Consider the following 14,322-nt stretch of genomic DNA (forward strand, 5'->3'; position numbering starts at 1 on the left):
AGCGTGGTGTAACATATACTAAGAATATTGTTTACCGTGAAGTGTTATGAAAACAATCAGGAACAGCTATGGAATCTAAAAATTAACTTGGATGTAAATATGATTTTGGAATTTTTTTTTTTTTAATTGCTTTCCTTATATTTAAAATTCATAATTTGATGAAAAAGTAGTGTACAGTTTGTTTAACCTACCTCACATCATTTTGATTATCGAAAAATCAAAATTTAACTGTATTTCGTAAGATTTACAGAAACACTTCATTTTCTATGCATGTAATACACAAGGGTCTGAATATTATAACAGATTACAATGTTTTTATGGAAAAAACTTTTGTACAGAAAATTCAAAGTGTTCTATTTATATTATCAGGAAGTTGTGATGCATTAATTGAAATCTATATCAATAATTCGACTTAAAAAATATTTGTGAATTTCCAAATCTTCATTGAATAAAATTTAAAATAAATAGAAAAGTCTATTGCATATGTAAAAGTTGACGGCTGCTTATTTAACTTCATTAAAAGTTATCAAAGTCAACCAAGAACTGCTCAATATTCTGGCTTAATGGATTATTTAGCAAGGTACCAGTTATTCTACCATCTTCATTTACAGGAAGTCCTAGGAATCTTCAACAACTGTATCAAGATGCAATGGCAGTTTTCTGTAAATATGGAAAGCCAGACCTATTCCTTACCTATACATGTAATCCAAGATGTCCTGAAATATTAAACAACTTGGGGTCATCAGAACTTTCACAAAATCGATGTCAACAATGTCACACAGTTTTTTTTTAATTCACAGTCTAACTCCCCAGAACCTGCTGACTGACCACTATTCTAACTCCAAGCAGCTGATCAACGTCCCTGTCACCGCCTCAATCATCACCAGCACTTCCTGACAATATCAACAGCATCAGTTACGATCGCATTGGCCATCAATAAAAGTTTTAACTACAGTTCTTTGTTTGTTCTACTTGCTTCCATACGTTCATTTTTGTAATATAACAATAAAGAATTTCTTATTGATGTGTTTTACAAGATTTTAACTACCGTGGAATTTCCACGGGTCCTGCTAGTTATTATTATGATGATGATGATGATGATCATCATCATCATCATCATCATCATCGTCGTCGTCGTCGTCGTCGTCGTCGGCGTCGTCATCATCATCAGCATCATCAGCATCATCATTATTATTATTATTATTATTATTATTATTATTATTATTATTATTTTCTACACCAGCAGTAGAATATGACATTATCTATGTATGAAACGCACGTTACTATCGCTAGAATTAAAATATATTGAATGGACTATGATGCACTGTGGTATTTGTGAAACAAGGATAGTTTTTTATTTAATCAAAACGTTAAACAAATAAAGCTGCGATTATGTTTTTTGGTTGTTTTAAAGTTGATATCATTAATAATACAAAACGCTGTTTCTACGCGACTATTAAGAGAAAACTAACGAACCAACGATATTTTCATGAGATGACCACATTTAAAAAAGAAACTAAGGAAAATCTCTTTTAAAAATTAGTCTAAAAGTACAACGAATCAAACTATTTAATAAACAAAGATTAAACTTTTAAAGCTGATGCGACTTTTTTTTTACTGTTATAAAGTTTATAATATTAATAAAAGCAACATCTAGTTTTTCACATTACAAAAAATGATAATGTGACGATAATTGTAGAGGAATTGTTAACGCAGATGTAAAAGTGTCATCCTTATTTTATTAAAGAGTTTCATTCTTTAGTATTTTTAAGGTTAAAAAGACTCATTTTTAAAAATGCTACCATAAAAATTACTTTTTTAATTAAAACAAAAAAAAATATAGCGGTTTCTTTTTTAAATGTTTTCATCTAATGAAAATATTGTTGGTTCATTAGCATTCTCTTAATGGCTACCTGTGTAATTTCCTTCCCTATGAATTCGAAAATGACGGGGTCGATAATTATGAAATTTCAGACGAGGGACATTATTTGTCGTGCAGCGTTTAAATGTAGTTTTTGTATTGGAATGTTTTTGCATAAGTATCGATAATTGATCATCGAATTAATCCGATAAAAGAGAAAACGGGCGATTTTCGCCAAAAGAAAATACCTTACACAGCCTCACATCCCAAGTGCATCTGAAAAATGTTATAATCACACAAGCCGAAAAAACACGAATTACAAAATTATCAGTACGTTCTTCTCATATGACAATGCCGTGTTCGAAATGAATGCTTTTGTTTAAAGCACAACTGCACCGAGATATTTTACTTTTCATTTTTAAATTAAATTAAATCATCTCTCAGGACACTAGCTGTAAGATCATGTGCATAAAACCATCATAATTTTTTTTTATATGTATAGGGGTCGTTCGAAATAGATGTATGTGTTTATAGCTCAATTTAAGCGGAATAACTCACTTTTTTATTTTAAAATTTAATTTTTACCAATATTTCATGAAACAACAGTAGGTTCTATACAGTGCAATGTAGTCTGCAATGTATTGTAGTCGACATCATTTCGGGGAAATATGTTCGACTTCGAACCAGTACAACTCCACGTTTCTCCAATCAAACAAACAATCAATCGATTTGATTATAAAATTACACTAAAACATGGCAGTGTGAAACATTCGCTAATCATTATTCAATCTCGAACAACAAAAAGAAAGTCCGCTCTTGTAATTTTCTCCAAAACTGCAAATTTAGGCTAAAGTTAATGTAACTGTTTAAACAACATATATATCATTTGATTCGCCATTTATTCCTTTATAATTTTACCTGTTCATATTTGACTTTTAATCGAAATATTCTAGTGTTCACATAGATAAAAAAAAATAAGTTCAAATTGAGGAGGCAAAAAGAAAATCCGCCACAACAAATTCGCTCCAAACCAGCTTAAATTATCACCCCTAAATCAGTTTAAAATATCCATCAACATGCAAAAATGCATCTCTAATTGTAATTGTTGTTGTTCCAGGTCATGCACCGTAACATTTTGTCCATATCCTTTCTCTTAGTGATCGTCAGAAGCTCATAAATAACCACCTTTCTTGTTTATCCAATCGAGGAATCGGCCACAGATTAAAATGTGATGAGAAAACGGTACGAAAAATTGTGCAAAAGCACCAAAATAGCGGCAGTGTCTGTGATCCCGCTACATCTGGTCGTACTAGACTTACTTCTAACAGGGAAGACAATGCTATCAGGATCCGCAGCCTAAGAAACAGATTTGAAAGGCCTCCCCAAATCCAACAATAGTGCAATCTTGTTAAAAACTGCTCTTTTTCTACTGCCAAGAATAGATTAAAGGACTTTAATTTGTGAGGATATCTGGCAAGACACAAGCCAATGATTTCTAAAAAGCGCCGTCTCTACTTCGTCAGATGCAATGAAGTGGTCAAAAGTGCTTTTTAGCGGGGAAGCAAGTTTAGTAGGCTAGGCAGTGATTATAGTTAGTACGTGCGTCGGAAGAAAGACACATAATTTAACTCTAAGTAATAATAATAATAATAATAATAATAATAATAATAATAATAATAGTAGTAGTAGTAGTAATAATAGTAATAGTAATAATAGTAGTAGTAATAATAGTAATAATAACAGTAATAATAATGATAATAATAATAGTAATAATAATAATAATAATAATAATAATAATAATATCTTTTAAGTAGGGTTACATACACAGTATGTAACAGGGCCTATATATTACTCTTAAAAGGTCGAAGTAATTCGACCAATTATATTAATACGTTGACTGAGCATTTTCTACCTGGTTTGGACGGAATTTGGATGATAATCCAATCTGCACGTAGGATAATGCTACCATTCACACAGCTGGCAATGCCAAGAGGTTCATGGTAGTGCATGATATTCCGTGTTTTGATTGACCTGCACTCTAGACCTCAATCCTATCGAAAACGTATGGCATTACATAAAGCAACTGCCACGCAATGATAATATTTCAAATCTGGAAGAACTTTGGACAAAAGTTAAGGAAAAGCGGGTTGCCCTTTCCCGGAATATTGCTACAGTCTAATTCAAGGAATTCCCAAAAGCTCGCAGGCTGTCAAATTGCAGAAGGGCAATGCTACTAAATATTAACTAGTTCATCGTGGTTCTGTTTTATTTGTGTTGCATTTATGTCCTAAAGTTACGTTTTAATAACAACTTTCCATTGTGCGAACTTTCCGTTTGCCTCCTCAACTTGATGTTACTTTTTAAAATTAATGTGAACACTAGAATAGTTCAATTAAAAGTCAAATATGAACAAATAAAATTATAGGAGAATAAAAGGCTAATCCAATGAGGTATATTTTGCTATAGGAGTTATATTAAATTTAGCTTAAATTTGCTGTTTTCGAAAAAAATATAAGTGCGAAATTTATTTTTGCCGCATGTGTTTTCACAACTTTTATCACAATATAGTTTCACATCTCATGTCTTGTTTACTTCCAATAAGACAGACAGATAAATCGATAGATGTAGATTGATAGATAGATAACTAGAAAAGCAGATACAAAAATGGGCAGATAGCAAGATCGATAGATAAATAACAGCGTTTCCTCTGTTCCACAACCATGTAAGATGTATATGTGTGTGTCAGCACAGACACACACACACACACACAAACACACAAACATATATATATATATATATATATATATATATATATATATATATATATATATATATATATATGTGTGTGCGTGGGTGTGTTTGTGTGTACAATATATTCGTTAGTGTGTGTACAATATTATAAACACATATTCACCATTTTAGCTATTTTCTATAAAATTCCAGGCGAAATAAATTATATACACCCATATCAAATCAACGCGTTTTTCTTCACATGATCGAGTTATAAATCGGTCGCTTGGTTGTAGTTTGGTGTACAAATCTCAGTTATGTGTGTCGATGTGTGTCTTTTGCTTTTTGACATATATAATGTTTGTTGTTCATATAAAATAAATAAGTATGTTTGCGAATGAAGATATTTTTTGTCATGTGAATGAAGATCTATCGAGAAACTAGCGTTTTTGTTGACGCAAAAAAAATCTAATGATAAAATTTGCATTATTTTCACTGTCAAATCGATCGTTCACTGCTTCTGACAATGATTGATTATTTTCTTTTATGGGAGTAGCTAAGGGACACATTTCTCAAGAAATTCACTGAACGTGCGTATCAAGACTAACCTTCAAGAAAACGAGCAAAACATGTGAAAAGACCATTTATCCAAATTATTTTACTATGGTAGTGGATTTCTATTACACATGTCAGGGCCTGGTTTCCTTTTAATATGTTTTTTCTTTCCTTTGTGTTTGGTTTGACATTGCTTTTCAATTTTCTATTTGCTCTCATTTTTCACACACGTGTGGATTTCCATTCTGTTTTTGGTGTTTTACAATTGATTTTGAAGCGGGGTTTTCTTCTCTTTTTCCTTTAGTATATCCATCATCTCGTTTTTACTGGACGTTTGTTCTAAATCTCTAAGATGTCTCAATTCCGTCCTGTGTCAACCTCCCTGTATCTGTCTATCTATCTATCTATTTATCTCTCTCTCTCTCTCTCTCTCTCTCTCTCTATATATATATATATATATATATATATATATATATATATATATATAGGTTAAGGTAAACTATTCTACGGCCGTATGAGATGATGTTAATGTGGGGTGAAAAAAGAACAGATCTGGGAGAAACTTTGCCAACAAAATCGGGTGGTTTTTCCATATGTTTTTTATATAGTAAAAGATGGAGACAAGAGGGGCATTATTAATTTTCTGTCTTAACATAGTCTCGAAAAGAAAACTACCGAAGGCTCCCGGCTGGTCTCGTTAATTTTTTCTCTAATATTTGCCCAAAATATCGTCTGCTCCTTTTCCGCGGTGTCTAAATGTCAGATGACAATGGGACCCGAGTGCATGGAGTCATATTCCGAGCAAAGCCGAGCAAACAGTGTATTAGGTCTGGTTCAAATTCTGCACAAGAAACCAAAAACTCTTAACCAATAAAATATCGATAAAAACGCGCTGTCGATAAATTTGTAGAAAAGGTAAAGATTTAATTTTACTCTGGCATATAAATATTAAAGGAAATAATTCAGAATTAAAAGAATAAATAAGGAAGAATTAGATATTTTTTTTTTCTTTTGGGAAATGGTTTATCGCCCTGCCAGCAATTAAATGTGATAGCAGCTTACTTAAAAGGCCGAACCTGTGGGGTGAAATTCTTGTTTAAGTTAGCATTAGGGGTTTAATTTATGGTAGGGTTGGAAATATTTAATTAGGATAAACTATATATATATATATATATATATGTATATACATATATATATATATATATATACTAGCAAAGGTGCCCGTTGTTGACTGGGTTCAAAAACAGCCTACAGAAAATGGACTTATGAAAGTATGATAGCTTATCAAAAGGAAGGGTTGCAAAGTAATAGCTTCGAATTTGGGTGTATCAAAAACAAAACAAAATATGATGAAAGTAAAAATAAAATAGATCCACCCCATAATTTATTATACCATGCATGTTCACACTGAAACACTTATCACAATATTCTGTGGATCTATATTTAAAAAAAAACTTGTTAAACTGTGTGGCTTATTTCCATTCTATTGGGGTCAGGCTCGAACGGACACCCCAGAATTTTATTATACAATATTTCTTCAAACTGAAACATAATTATCACAGTATACTTACGCAGATAGATATGAAAAGTCTATTACATTTTGTGCCTATTTCCATTCTATGGCGGCCAGGCGCGAACGGAGACCCTACACATTTATTATACCATCCCTATTTAAGTTAAAACATACTTATCAAAGTATTCTTATGTAAATCTATATCAAAAACACGTGTAAACGTTTTGTTTTACTTTTTAATTTTTTTCCATACTTTGTGGACAAGGCGCAAACGCAGACACCACAATTTTAATGAACCACCGTTCTGCCAGATCAAACATACCCATTCCTGTGTCTCGATACATCTTCTATCATTATATGTAATCAGTTTTTAAAAAAAAATAGTTAACCATATAGGAGCCTATTGGTGAGTAGACACACACACATACACACACATTCAGCTTTATATATATATATATATATATATATATATATATTATTATTATTATTATTATTATTATTATTATTATTATTATTATTATTATATACGATGATCTGTGAAACAGCGAAACAGTACTGGATGTTGATGACTATAATGCTCCCTACATTGGGTTGAACATATTGGGAAGTCATATGCATAACATCCGAATAACGAAGTTTTAGAAACCCCAAGTGTCGGTTTGGGGGTTGGGTTTCGATCCTGGCTTGAGGTAGTTACAAGTCTAGCCGAACTTATGAGAGTAAAGACAGCGAAACTGTACTGCATGTGGGTGACTATAATGCTGACTGTCTTGGGTTGAGCATATTAGGAAGTGGTATACAAATTACCATTAGCGTATCAAGGGAATGCTCTTTGTGTTGTCGTTTGGGTGATTCTAGCTTGAGAGAGTTGCTTGTCTAGCTGCACTGATGAGTTGTGAAACAGCGAAACAGTAATATATGTGGGTGATATATATGCACACTCATGCGCAAAGGAATGGGGCAACAGTGAAAGAAGGAAGAAATCGATTTTTCAATTTTTTTCTATGAATTATTGTTAATTTTAACGAAAAATTTCAATTTTGCATACTATTATTGTAATAGCATATAATAATAAGTTGAGGATATAAAAAACAGAATTGCAGGTTCAAGACAGCCTAACATTATTTACAAGCAGATGTTTGATATGTCAAGAAAAAATGTGAAAACATCTCCATCTTCAGCGAATTTGTCGAAAGTTGTGAAAAGAACCCATTTTTATCTAAGAAGAAGATTAATGATAGAAAGAGATTTGTCTCATGTTATGGCAAGAAAGATACAGATTGGTTCAGGAGTGTTTTCTGGTTAGATGAATCAAGATGTTGCCTTGTTAATTATGCTCCCGGTGTTCCCGAACGGCGCACTCGCAGAATTCGAGAAAGATTTTCGCTAAGTTGCATAAAAACGACAGTTTAATATGGGAATGGAGTGATAATGGTATGGGGCACTTTTACTGCAGCAGGAGTTGGGGAACATATATGGCAGAAGTCAATCAATGCAAAGGAATACCTTTTAATATTAGAAACAAGAGTGTTACCAAGTATCCAGTAGCTGGGATTATATCAACACATTTTTTCAACATGATAATGCCCCTGCACACACTACTGAAGTAACAAGACAATTGTTTTCAGATAATTCAATTAATGTGATATTTTGGCCAGGTGAAAGCCCCGATTAAACCTAATCTAGAATAGTTGGTCCATAATATCTCGTGCATTGGCTGGAAGAACCTTTTCGAATAATGACAAACGGTGGGAAGCTGTGCAAAGCGAATGGAATAGCATCTCCTCTTCACAGTGTTCGATTTTGAGTGAGAACATATCTAAAAGGATTGACCTTTTAAAGAAATCAAAAGGGAATTCGGTTTCATCGTAAGCATTTATAAAAGTAAGTTTATTGTCCTGTGTTATTAGTCTCGTTAAAGTTGCCTTGTTCAATTGTGCCTTGATCAATATAGCTTTTAGTGCAATACAATATGTAAAATTTGTTTGGCCCATTTTTTGTATATATATATATATATATATATATATATATATATATATATATACATATTTACATATATATATATATATATATATATATATATATATATATATAAAGAGAGAGAGAAGGAGAACGAGAGAGTGAAAGAGCGTGAGGGATGCTGTAACTATTTCCACACTAAAGCCACGTAACAATTCACAAGAGCCATGAAAGTAATAAACCGACAGTTACCGACTCCGGCTTTTATGGTCTGCTGCTTTTCATGGCTTTTGTGAGCAGAAACGAAACCGAAACCAAGACCTTATGAAGAATTCTTGAAAAAATATTTAATGAGAAATAGATTACTCAGGTGCCATCAGCTACAAGCGAAACAAAAACCAAGAATTCTTGATATAATCATTTGAAAAAGAAATAGATTATTTTAGTGGCATTAGCTACAATTGAAATTTTACGAACATTTCTGTTTTTTTTTATTAAAATAAACTTTTATCTGTTGTTATCATAATCCTTTTGTAAAATTAATTGAATTTAGTGAACGTGCAAGGAAAACTTTCTTAAGAGCACAAAACATCCATTCGAAACATTTAAAAATTGTCTTTGAAAGTAATATGTGTTTATATAATTGATTAATGAATGAAGAAGAAAAGCTATGTAGGGATGCCTTCATCTTATTTCTTTAACAGAAAAAGGATAAATCCTTCATAGAGCAAGGCTATTTAGAGAAAATAACATTATTTAAAGCGAACAGGAGTATTAATGTAATAAAACAAGTAACAGTATAAATGTTTAGCTAGCCTATAAATATTTCGAATTTTATAGTCTCGAGAAATATTTACGTACTATTTGGAAGAAAAGAAAGAAGAAACGAAACGGAGGAACTTAACATTATCCCAAGGAAGTATCTCTATCATAACTGTATTAAAATTTGCCTCTTGTAGTGGACAATTTCCTTAAGAAATGTATAATTTTTTTCTTGACCTTTGTCTCTATTTCTAAGTGATTTCTGGCAATAAATTATTGTCAAAAAACTTTATCGTCTTAAAAGATAGTAAAATATCTGAACGAAATAAAAAAAGGATAATATTTCCAGCCGGGAAATAAATAATTTGATTATGTTTGCCGTAAAATATGTTTAAATACATATAAAATCATGCAGATATTCGCCTTTAGTAATACAAACCCATGATAGCAAAATGGCTTGGTGTTATCAGGTAGAATACAAACCAAAGGTTTAGAATTCCTGCCGCGTTCTCTACCAATGTTAGTATCGAAAGAACCATAAGAGGCTGAAAATATTAAAATACTTGAACAAATGAATTTTATATGCGCATGCACAGAAAGAAGTAAAAACATGTCGGTCCGTTGAAATCAACATTTCGCCTTTCAACTTTACGATATATGTTTATACGTGTCATTCATCAATTCAAACAAAGATTCAACTCGTTATAAACCATTGCTGGTGTATAATTACTGTTTCCTGTTAATTTTAGCGTCATGTGACCAGTAGTTTAACAGTTTCCTTGTTAAATATTTGCATACACATACATCCATTCTTTTATTTATATAGATAGAATAGATAGAAGATAGATAGATAGATAGATAGATGTTTCTTTTCATTCATGATGTGAACAGAACACGCAATAGAAATAATGATACATTTTATGTGTATATTGTTGCGAACATATTTGATTTCCTGTGCAACATTTTATGTTTTCCTTGAATTATGAGAATTTCTGACTGGTTATTTCTTTTAAATATATTTACAAACAAAAATAATACGTTCTGCGTTTAAGTATTTAGCAAATATTTGTGTACACGATAACCATTTTCTATATTTCTTCTTAGAGAATACATTTTCAAATATCACATACAGGATTGATACATTGTAGATCTTAATGTACATTTATAAAACATATACTTTTCTAATAACATATTTTCATAGTTTTATATCTCATGTACACGTACAATACTTCCATTCATTCACTTTTATTAATTTATCTCGTTACTTATAGACTTTTTAGTCAATTAGTTTACTATTAACCTGCTGTGTTGTACGGGGTTCTATATTTAAGGATGACGAGGAGTTCATATTGGGGCACATATGTAAAGGGGTCATGTACAGTCATAACTATAGTGATGATAAGAGAGATAACATTTATATATATATATATATATATATATATATATATATATATGTATTAAAGTCCTTTTTAAAACATATTAGAGGAGAGAGTGATATGATGCACAGTTCTTAACACACATAGAGAAAGGAGATACACACTCTTCGAGGGGTGTACACAATGTTCATTGTAATTGATGATAAAACTCAATTACCTTTCGTTCGTGATGAAAGATGGCATAAGACAACAGTTACAAATTATGATGACGTCTTTATTCATCTGATTGACCGATCGATTTGCGTCAGGAATTCAAATTTGGATCTACATAGTATAAATGTTCTAACTTCGCTTCCAAGGGATTAACTGATAAACTCACTGGCTCTTTTGCTGACTGACTTCCTTTCTTGCTCCTGACAAAAATTCGAACACATAATACGGAGAAATGTCCTTTGTCTATAACGCCAGAAGTGTGTGTTTCAAACCTTACCAATTTCATGTTGCTTTACATGTTTGCCCAACACACGTTTGACAACAAAATAATCCTCAATTCTAATCTAACCTATTTTAAACAAAACAATTTAATTCGCATGGCTCATTCTTTTACTGACATATTTAATATTCAGATTTCTAAAGGAATGAACAGTCAATTCTTTTTTTTTATACAAAAAATATTTAACTTTTCTAATAGAATTTAACATTAGACTAAATTTCTAACATTCTATTTATTAACTTTGCCTACAGGGTTCGATTCTAGGCTTATCCTAATCTCATATTCACTTATCTAATACGCTTCTTATTTACATGGAAAGGGGGCAGCCCTTTTCAATGTAACATCCTTATTCGTCCTATTTTTCAAAAAATGTACGCCTTTTTAAATTCTAGTACATTTGCTGTCTATATCTGCACAGCCATTATGCCAGGAAAGATCAGACACCATCAAAAAATTCTTGAGGGAGCCTTTTTTCAGCTGACTCCATAATTATTAAATTTAGATCAGAATCTCTCTCTAACTTCCCTGGCATTTCCTTTGGTTTTTTAGGGGGGTATGCTCTATATCAGCTGCTTCATCCAGCCAAATTATGCCGTAAACAGAGGTCCCATTTTACCTCTTCACAAAATCGATGACTCCTCGTCCAAATGTGCCCTGATCATTTCTTCCGCATGGATGTTCTACTAATTAGAGCGTTCTCTCATTTTTTCACTATTTTATTTCTTATTCTTATTTCTCCTCCCTTTCTCACTCACGCTATTTCTGCTTCCAACGTTTTACCAATTCCGCGTCCTTCATTAAAACCTTTTCTCTTCCCCCCTCTCTCTCTTTCTATCTGCGTCTGGTTTAATAGTTTAAACTGCTCCTCGCCCCGTATCACTTTCCAATGTTTTTAAACAGAACTGCTGCTGCTGTTGTCTGATTAGTGTGGTTTTGTGTGCTTTTTCTCATATCCTTTTTCCTCCTTATCATAATCATTATTTCCAAAAAGTCTGACAAAATTGTTGTATTGTTAATACGTTTCGGTAATCGAAACATGTGTAACAAAGTGGATAAAACAGTACTATATATATATATATATATATATATACATGCATATATATACATATTTGCTCTAAAATAGTAATTAACAATTCTTCAGATTTTTACTTATTATCGTTTTTGTTATATATCTATATATCTATATATCTATATATATATATATATATATATACATACACACACACACATATATATACATATATATATATGTATGTGTATATATATATATATATATATATATATATATATATATATATAGTATGCAACAGACTATATATTAAAATCCGATATTCAATTATTAATAGATTCTTTATATCTAATAAGAGATTGCAAAAATATAAAGTTCACATTAGCAACAGGTCGGATCTATTCTTACTGCGTAGATTCAGAAGACAAACTGTTCACTAGGATATTTAAAGAATATTTCCTCCAATAATTGAGGAATTATAGGAGAGTATGTAGTATAAGAACAAAACCAGGTTATGTAAGAGAATACAAAAAACATCACACGGTCAGTCCACCTATAAATTATCATATGATGCTTGCTTTATTATCTTTATTTACAAGGTAGTTTTTTTTTAAGGAGAGTTTTTCACGTTTTGTTCTTATATTTTTTAGCGAAAAAAATCCTCGCCGCATTGATTTTCGATATGATTCAGATTAAGACTTAATAGTTGCAATTCAATTCACTCATCTCATGTAGATATTTTTACGTATAAAAAGCAATTAGCTGGTCAATTTAGATCCATTAGCCGTCTTATGATTGTGCATAAATACGAACTTTATATTGATAGTTCAAGACCAACTCTTGTAAAAGGAAGAACAGATCTTTGTGCAAGTCATTACACAATGTGCCATTAAACAAATTAATTAGTAAATTGATCCTGAAAGAGCTAATCATGTTTAAGTCGGAAAATACCAGCCCGTATAATGAGGATACCTCTCCTTGTATCTTTAAGTCAGGGGCGTTACCAAATTACATTATATCGCTTGTATTAAAGATTCACATAATCCATCAAACGCAACTGTTGTTTCGTCCATGAACATGGCTTGAATAACGGAAAATTTACGGTACGTTCTGGTGAAATTTACACGCTTAATGTAATTGTGTCACAGCAAAACGATTAAACATGTATTTAGAATTCTGTTTTTTTCTATCCCTCGGTTTTAAGCTTTTCGAAAGCGTAGCGCTTATAAAATCTACTTGCGCTTCCAGAATTAATTTCCTTCACGTTTATCCTAAGGAAGTAATTGCTTTAAGCCTTTTCCTTTGTTTCGGGAAACCGTGCTTGGTTTTCAACAAGATTCCTTCTTGTTGAAGAAATTCTGTGAACCTCTTTCTAATTTTTTACGCTGAATATGTGCCAAATATTATATACACACATACACACGTGTATATATATATATATATATATATATATATATATATATATATATATATTCAATTTTATTCAAGGCATCTAAAAGTACAATCCAGCAAATTTCACATTTTCGCAAAAATATAATAAATCTACTTGAATATTTTAGTACTGCTCGAAATAGCCTTGTTCAGTTTAAAAAGTTTAACCTTAAACTGAGATTAAGACAAAAGTTTACTCAGAAGCCATCCATCCATCCAGCTTGACTGTACCCTTGATTGAACTCAATACATGAGTTTTTAGTATAATTCGAATCTTGTCGGTAGCCGATTACTTGATGCTTCGCCCGAAATATTAGAGCTATGTTTTATCGTGACGCCATAACTAGACGGGGTGGCTACTACGGTTTAAGAGAGTCCCATCTAACCTCGAGATATTGATAGACCGCGCTCGTTTCTTAACATCATAATTTATATCGCGGTTCCCCAGGAGCGATTGGTGTAATCTAATTAAGTAAGCATCTGTAAATGTCTACTCGTAACCACAGCAAACAGCGTGGACTTTAGTTCATCACTTTTCTAAGCTATGAGTATTCACAAACGTTAGTAGTTTTTTTTTATATAATTTCATAAATTATGAATGAAATACAATGCGCAGTATTTACTATTTTCGGA

This window comes from Euprymna scolopes, chromosome 23 (genome assembly GCF_053919585.1).
Source record: "Euprymna scolopes isolate OS-2025 chromosome 23, ASM5391958v1, whole genome shotgun sequence".
NCBI classification, from domain to species: Eukaryota; Metazoa; Mollusca; class Cephalopoda; order Sepiida; family Sepiolidae; genus Euprymna; species Euprymna scolopes.